This window comes from Engystomops pustulosus, chromosome 1 (genome assembly GCF_040894005.1).
Source record: "Engystomops pustulosus chromosome 1, aEngPut4.maternal, whole genome shotgun sequence".
In the NCBI taxonomy this organism is placed as follows: domain Eukaryota; kingdom Metazoa; phylum Chordata; class Amphibia; order Anura; family Leptodactylidae; genus Engystomops; species Engystomops pustulosus.
In genome coordinates this window covers 304743755-304752953 of record NC_092411.1, presented here as the reverse complement: position 1 = coordinate 304752953, position 9199 = coordinate 304743755, and positions in this window count along the sequence as shown.

The following is a 9199-nucleotide window of genomic DNA, read 5'->3' as shown; positions in this document are numbered from 1 at the left end:
ATGGTTGGAGAGCACCAGAACACACATCTGATGAACAGTTAGATCACTCCATAACAAGCAGCTGACGAACTGTTAGAGCGCTCCATAACAAGCAGCTGATGTACGGTTAGAGCGCTCCATAACAAGCAGCTGATGTACGGTTAAAGCGCTCCATAACATGCAGCTGGTGTACGGTTAGAGCGCTCCATAACAAGCATCTGATGTACGGTTAGAGCGCTCCATAACAAGCAGCTGGTGTACGGTTAGAGCGCTCCATAACAAGCAGCTGATGAACGGTTACAGCGCTCCATAGCAAACAGCTGGTGTACGGTTACAGCGCTCCATAACAAGCAGCTGATGTACGGTTACACATCGCTCCATAACAAGCAGCTGATGTACGGTTACACATCGCTCCATAACAAACAGCTGATGGACGGTAAGAGCGCTCCATAACAAGCAGCTGATGGACAGTTACAGCGCTCCATAACAAGCAGCTGATGAACGGTTAGAGCGCTCCATAACAAGCAGATGATGGACTGTTACAGCGCTCCATAACAAGCAGCTGACGAACTGTTAGAGCGCTCCATAACAAACGACTGATAAATGGTTAGAGTGCTCCATAACAAGCAGCTGATGTACGGTTAGAGCGCTCCACAACAAGCAGCTGGTGTACGGTTAGAGTGCTCCATGACAAACAGCTGTTGGACGGTTAGAGCGCTCCATAACAAGCAGCTGATGGACGGTTACAGCGCTCCATAACAAGCAGCTGGTGTATGGTTGCAGCGCTCCATAACAAGCAGCTGATGTACGGTTACAGCGCTCCATAACAAGCAGCTGGTGTACGGTTGCAGCGATCTATAACAAGCAGCTGATGAACGGTTACAGCGCTCCATAACAAGCAGCTGATGAATGGTTACAGCGCTCCATAACAAGCAGCTGATGGATGGTAAGAGTGCTCCATAACAAGCAGCTGGCGTACGGTTGCAGCGCTCCATAACAAGCAGCTGATGTACGGTTACAGCGCTCCATAACAAGCAGCTGATGAACTGTTACAGCGCTCCATAACAAGCAGCTGGTGTACGGTTGCAGCGCTCCATAACAAGCAGCTGATGAATGGTTACAGCGCTCCATAACAAACAGTTGATGGACAGTAAGAGTGCTCCATGACAAACAGCTGTTGGACGGTTAGAGCGCTCCATAACAGGCAGCTGATGGACAGTTACAGCTCTCCATAACAAGCGACTGATAAATGGTTACAGCGCTCCATAACAAGCAACTGATAAATGGTTAGAGTGCTTCATAACAAGCAGCTGGTGTATGGTTACAGCGCTCCACAACAAGCAGATGATGTACGGTTAGAGCGCTCCATAACAAACAGCTGATGGATGGTAAGAGTGCTCCATGACATACAGCTGTTGGACGGTTAGAGCGCTCCATAACAAGCAGCTGATGGACAGTTACAGTGCTCCATAACAAGCGACTGATAAATGGTTAGAGCGCGCCATAACAAGCAGCTGGTGTATGGTTACAGCGCTCCATAACAAGCAGCTGATGAACGGTTAGAGCGCTCCATAACAAGCAGCTGATCGACAGTAACAGCGCTCCATAACAAGCAGCTGATGGACGGCTAGAGCGCTCCATAACAAGCAGCTGACAAACTGTTAGAGCGCCCCATAACAAAGACCGATAAATGGTTAGAGTGCTCCATAACAAGCAGCTGATGAATGGTTACAGCGCTCCATAACAAACAGCTGATGGACAGTAAGAGTGCTCCATAACAAGCAGCTGATGGACGGCTAGAGCGCTCCATAACAAGCGACTGATAAATGGTTAGAGCAGTCCATAACAAGCAGCTGGTGTACGGTTACAGCGCTCCATAACAAGCAGCTGATGAACGGTAAGAACGCTCTACAACAAGCAGCTGACGAACACTAGGAGCGCTCCATAACAAGCAGCTGATGCACGGTTATAGCCCTTAATAGAGTGCTATAAACTTCTTTTAAATGGTTAGACTGTTCCATAACAAGTGACTGATGAACGTTTAGAGCAGCTGATGAATGATTTGAGTGCTCCTTGATAAGATCATTATAAACGCTTAGAGAGCACCATAACACACATGTGATGTACAGTTATAGCCCTTGATAGAGTGCTATGAACTTCTTTTAAATATTTAGACTGTTCCATAACAAGCAGTTGACGAACTGTTAGAGCGCTCCAAAACAAACAGCCGATGGACGGTTAGAGCGCTCCATAACAAGCAGCTGATGGACAGTTACAGCGCTCCATAACAAGCAGCTGATGAACGGTTAGAGCCCTCCATAACAAGCAGCTAATGTACGGTTACAGCGCTCCATAACAAGCAGCTGATGTACGGTTAGAGCGCTCCACAACAAGCAGCTGATGTACGGTTAGAGCCCTCCATAACAAGCAGCTGGTGTACGGTTAGAGTGCTCCATAACAAGCAGCTGATGCACTGTTACAGCGCTCCATAACAAGCAGCTGATGGAAGGTTACAGCGCTCCATAACAAGCAGCTGATGTACGGTTACAGCGCTCCATAACAAGCAGCTGATGAACGGTTACAGCGCTCCATAACAAGCAGCTGGTGTACGGTTAGAGCGCTCCATAACAAGCAGCTGATGCACTGTTACAGCGCTCCATAACAAGCAGCTGATGGAAGGTTACAGCGCTCCATAACAAGCAGCTGATGTACGGTTACAGCGCTCCATAACAAGCAGCTGATGAACGGTTACAGCGCTCCATAACAAGCAGCTGATGAGTGGTTACAGCGCTCCATAACGAACAGCTGATGGACGGTAAGAGTGCTCTATAACAAGCAGCTGATGGACGGTTAGAGCGCTCCATAACAAGCGACTGATGGACAGTTACAGCGCTCCATAACAAGCGACTGATAAATGGTTAGAGCGCTCCATAACAAGCAGCTGATGTACGGTTACAGCGCTCCACAACAAGCAGTTGACGAATGGTTAGAGCGCTCCATGACAAGCAGCTGATGTACGGTTAGATCGCTCCATAACAAGCAGCTGATGCACGGTTATAGCCCTTGATAGAGTGCTATAAACTTCTTTTAAATGGTTAGACTTCCATAACAAGTGACTGATGAATGGTTAGAGCAGCTGATGAATGATTTGAGTACTCCTTGATAAGCTCATGATAAATGGTTAGAGAGCACCATAACACACATGTGATGTACAGTTAGAGTGCCCTATAACAGGGAGCTGATGAACGGTTAGAGCGCTCCATAACAAGTGACTGATGAAGGATTAGAGCGCTCCATAACAAGCAGCTGATGAACGGTTAGAGCGCTCCATAACAAACAGCTGATGAACGATTAGAGCGCTCCACAACAAGCAGTTGTCGAATGGTTAGAGCGCTAATGAGCAGCCGATGCACGGTTATAGCCCTTGATATAGTGCTATAAACTTCTTTTAAATGGTTAGACTGTTCCATAACAAGCGACTGATAAATGGTTAGAGTGCTCCATAACAAGCAGCTGATGCACAGTTATAGCCCTTGATAAAGAGGCACCATAAACTTCTTTGAGGGTGCGTTCACACGTTGAAGTTAAAATTGCATCGCAATCAGCTTTGAGGTGGTTTTAGGTACAGTTTTGCCAATTGAACAGGTTAAAGACATGACCTGAAGGAGTGAATGACATTTGTGGAGCAGGTTTCCCCTTCAAAATCAGCAGGTTTCTCCTTCACCTGTTCAATTGACAAAACTGCCCCTAAAACCACCTCAAAGCTGATTGCGATGCAGTTTTAACTGCAACGTGTGAGCACACCCTTAAATGGTTAGACTGTTCCATAACAAGTGACTGATGAACGGTTAGAGCAGCTGATGAATGATTCGAGTACTCCATGATAGGCTCATGATAAATGGTCAGAGAGCACCATAACACACATGTGATGTACAGTTAGAGTGCCCTATAACAGGGAGCTGATGAACGGTTAGAGTGCTCAATAACAAGTGACTGATGAACGATTAGAGCGCTCCATAACTAGCAGATGATGAACAGTTAGAGCGCTCCATAACAAGCGGCTGATGAACGGTTAGAGCGCTCTATAGCAAGCAGATGATGAACGGTTAGAGCACTCCATAACTAACAGCTGTTGAACGGTTGGAGCACTTTATAACAAGCAGCTGATGTACGGTTAGAGCGCTCCATAACAAGCATCTGATGGACGGTTAGAGCGCTCCATAACAAGCATCTGATGTACGGTTAGAGCGCTCCATAACAAGCAGCTGATAGACGTTTAGAGTGCTCTAAAATCAGCAGCTTATGACAGTTAGAGCACTTTATAACAATCAGCTGATGTACGGTTAGAGTGCTCCATAACAATCCCTCTACGGCCACCGCCAGAAAGTGATGCAACAAGGAGATGGAGCCGGACGGAACTGACAACAAGGCCAACTTAGGGGAAGCAGGGACAGATTTACCTGTGACAGTGATAAACCTCAAAGAACAAGTTCCAGAAGGGCTGCAGCAAGGAACAGCTCCACCAGATGTGGAGAATGGACCTACCTCTGGACCTCCTCTCCAACACGTCAGATACATCTGGGAGAATCGCATGGAGTAATGACAGAGCGGTATCGCTGCTACATGATCTTACAGGACAGCGGTAACTTGTGAGAGAAGAGAAATGTCTTTTCCCATTCCTCATCAGATATGTCTGTAACCATTTCGGCTCCCATGAGTTTGTAAACCGCGGTCTACCTGGGGTAGCGGCCTCCAGTAGGATATTATAGTGATAGCACTGATTGCGTATGTTCTGGGGATGAAGGGGTCTTAAAGAGGGCTTCCAACACCCAAAGTGTGATTGTTCCGAATCAGATGATATGAGGCCACATGTTGCAGGAGGACCACCAGGTGGTAAATCTTAGGATCCGCGAATCCCACTCCCCATCGGATCTTGGTGCGGGCGAGAATCGCAAAACTAATACGACTGGATCCTTCCCCCTTATAAGTCTCTGGAAGTCTGCACGCAGTCTGGATAAAAAGGAATGATCAAACCCTTCCATTCATTGGTTGAACTTGACGGACATCTGTCTTTTTTTCAACCGTATACACTATGATACTATGAATATGGGGGGCAAAGCAGAATGGTCCGATACAGATGTGAGAGACAAGGCATGATGTCCATTTGAAGGACTTTTATACTGTCCCGAAAGGCCCTCGTGATCGGAGAAGACAAGCACTGAGCGAACAGGTTACACATCAGCCGTGTCCTATGGAAGAGCCGCAGCTTCTCCAGACAAAGGTTCATTAACTGTTTTCCCAAACAAGTTTTCAAATAAAACCCTTATCCCACCCTCTCCTTCCCCTGCTATCTCGTAATGATCTAGTAGGAGGTGGTGGGAATTCATTACCCTAGTACAGCAGCCCCTACTGGATCTGTGGGGTCACTGAGACTTCTGGAGGAGTTTAGAACATTCCAGGTCTAGAAACTTCCAGAGGTCCATGTTACACACAAGCAAATACACATGTAACATACTCCAAACACCAGATATATGCAACCAAGAAAGACAGGTGGGATGTGCAAAAAAACGGCTATGTTACAATATATAAAGCAAAAGAGAATATTTTATTTATGCAATACACTAAACACTAACATTTAAAACCATTTAAAATGAGCACTCCTGAAATAAAGTGCTGTCACCAGTGCATGACAATAACATGCTCTGATCTCCCCCTACCTTGTATCATATAGGACCTATACTTGGTATTTGTATAAATGCTGATGTAAACAATGACTAGCTGTGCATTGGCGACCTGTGCGGTCAAAGTGCAAAAAGTGTCCTGAATTCAGTACATGAATGATATTTCAATCGGAACATACAATGCAGCATAGTATGATAAAAAGTAAGGAAGTAATATCACCAAGTATATGGGTGGAGGAGATAAAACGCCCCACGCGTTCCGCCTGCAATGTGGCTTCCTCAGGGGTATAGGGTCTAGTGCCTCAAGGTAATTTATATATACACAATAATGGATGTGGGAGAGTTAGCTCACCTGTGTCGGGAGATAATGGCGGGCTGTCCATGTGTGTGTTTGGGGGCCGTGCCGCGGCAGCCCAGCGCATGCGCGATCCCGGCTCTCGCGCGACCGGTTACATATATCCGTTGGGGATGTGTGGCATGTTGAGTTGCCCAAACACATAACATAACCCAAACACCAGATAGTGATACATATCATGAATACGTCTCAGCGTACTGTGACATATACGACCAAAGCAGGAAAGATGACGGCCCTGGAACAGGGTCAGATCCCTCACAGCTAGAGATGAGCGAACATACTCGTCCGAGCTTGATGCTCGTTCGAGCATTAGCGTACTCGAAACTGCTCGTTGCTCGGACGAATACTTCGCCCGCTCGAGAAAATGGCATCTCCCGCCGTTTTGCTTTTTGGTGGCCAGAAACAGAGCCAATCACAAGCCAGGAGACTCTGCACTCCACCCAGCATGACGTGGTACCCTTACACGTCGATAGCAGTGGTTGGCTGGCCAGATCAGGTGACCCTGGGATAGACTAGCCGCTGCCCGCGCTGCTCGGATCATTCTGTGTCTGGATGCCGCTAGGGAGAGAGCTGCTGCTGCAGGGAAAGCGTTAGGGTGTTCTATTAGAATAGTGTTAGGCAGGAGTGATTCTACAACAACCCAACAGCCCTTCTTAGGCCTACAATAGCGTTATACTTTTTTTTTTTTAATTTGCTTGTGGCTGGGCTTGCTGGCACTAGTAGTGCAGCTAGTACTATATTGTGAGGAATTTGCAGGGGGACTTGCTACCGTTGTGTTTAGCTCTTAGTGACACACATATCCACCTCAAACACCGAAGTGGGACAATTTATTAGGGGTTTGATTAGAATTAGGCAGAGTCTGCTGATTTATTTATTTTTTTTTACCTTTATTTCATTTTATAGCTCAAACTCATCTTGCAAAGCAGTGTGCTTTCAGTGTAGGCTACAAAATAGCCATAGGAGAACCCCAACGGCTTACTTAGGCCTACAATAGCGTTATATTTTCCTTTTTTTTGTTTGCTTGTGGCTGGGCTTGCTGGCATTAGTAGTGCAGCTAGTACCATACTGTGAGGAATTTGCTGGGAGACCTGCGACCGTTGTGTTTAGCTCTAAGTGACACGCATATCCACCTCAAACACCGAAGTGGGACAATTTATTAGGGATTTGATTAGAATTAGGCAGAGTCTGCTGATTTATTTATTTTTTTTTACCTTTATTTCATTTTATAGCTCAAACTCATCAGGCACAGCACAAAATCCAGTTGTGTGCTGTCAGTGTAGGTTAGAAACTAGCCATAGCAATAGGATAGCATCGTTTTGTTAAAAAAAAATAAACACACAAAAAAAAAAAAATTAAAAGTTTACACTTTAACTTGGAAAATGTTTAACCCGAGGGCTAGGGGTAGAGGACGAGGGCGTGCAACTACTGCAGGGGTCAGAGGCCGTGGTCCTGGGTGAGACACCACCTGCTGATGGGGGAGCAGGGGAACGCTGCAGAGCTACACTCCCTAGGTTCATCATGTCTCAAGTTACTGGGACTCGTGGTAGAGCACTGTTGAGGCCAGAACAGTGCGAAGAGGTGATGTCGTGGATTGCGGACAATGCTTCTAGCCATTTGTCCACCAGTCAGTCTTCCACGCAGTCCACCCATGTCACCGAAATCAGCACTCCTCCGGCTCCTCCACCTCAGCCTCCTTCCCCCCAGTCTGCCCCCTCCCAGCAAAATTTGGCATTTGAACCGGCATACTCTGAGGAACTGTTTTCTGGACCCTTCCCACAGTCACAAACCACTTGTCCGGTTGCTGCTGAGCAATTTTCCGATGCCCAGGTTTTCCACCAGTCGCAGTCTGTGATGACATTATTGACGTAGTGGAAGAAGTGTGTAAAGAGGTGTCGGACGATGAGGAGACATGGTTGTCAGACAGTGGTGAAGTTGTTGTCAGGGCAGGAAGTCCGAGGGGGGAGCAGACTGAGGGATCGGAGGATGATGAGGTGACAGACCCAAGCTGGGTTGATAGGCCGGGTGAACACAGTGCTTCTGAGACGGAGGCGAGTCCTATAGCAGAACAGGTTGGAAGAGGCAGTGGTGGGGCCAGACGGAGAGGCAGGGCCAGAGCTGGTGCATCAGCGCCAAATGTTGCCCGTAGTCAAGCTCCCGTGGTGAGGGCTAGATTTTCAGAAGTCTGGAGGTTCTTTAAAGAAACATCGGATGACCGACGGACTGTGGTGTGCAACCTGTGCCACACCAGGATCAGCAGGGGTTCCACCACTACTATACTAGCTTAACTACCACCAGTATGCGCAGGCATATGAATGCTAAACACCCCACTCAATGGCACCAAGCCCGTTCACCTCCGGCCGGGCACACCACTGCTCCTTCCCCTGTGTCATCTGCTAGTCAGCCCCTGCCCAGGACCACGGCCCAAACACCTCCCATGCGAAAACCCCATCTTCGCCTCCACGATCCTCCACAGCATCCACCAGCGTTCAGCTCTCCATACCCCAGACGCTGGAGCGCAAAAGGAAGTATAGCGCAACCCACCCACACGCCCTAGCCCTCAACGTCCACATCTCCAAGTTGCTTAGCCTGGAGATGCTGCCCTATAGGCCGGTAGAGACCGAGGCCTTTCGAAACCTCATGGCGGTGGCGGCCCCTCGGTATTCGGTCCCCAGCCGCCACTACTTTTCCCGATGTGCCGTCCCAGCCCTGCACAAGCACGTGTCAGAGAACATCATCCGTGCCCTGACCAACGCCGTTTCTGACAAGGTCCACCTGACCACGGACACGTGGACGAGTGCTGCCGGGCAGAGCCACTATATATCGCTGACGGCACATTGGGTTAACTTGGTGGAGGCTGGGACCGAGTCTGACCCTGGGGCTGGTCATATACTGCCGACGTCGAGGATTGCGGGGCCTACCTCGGTCCAGGTCTCAAAGGCCTACTATGCCTCCTCCTCCTCCCACCCCTCCTCCACCTCCTCCTCCGAATTACCTTCCGTGTGCATGGCGCCATCAGTCGGTAGCTCTAGGCACAGCAGCAGTGCCGTCGCTGAGCGACAGCAGGCGGTGCTCAAACTGCTGAGCCTAGGCGATAAAAGGCACACCGCCCAAGAGCTATTACAGGGCATCACGGCGCAGACTGATCTGTGGCTGGCACCGATGAACCTGAAGCCAGGCATGGTTG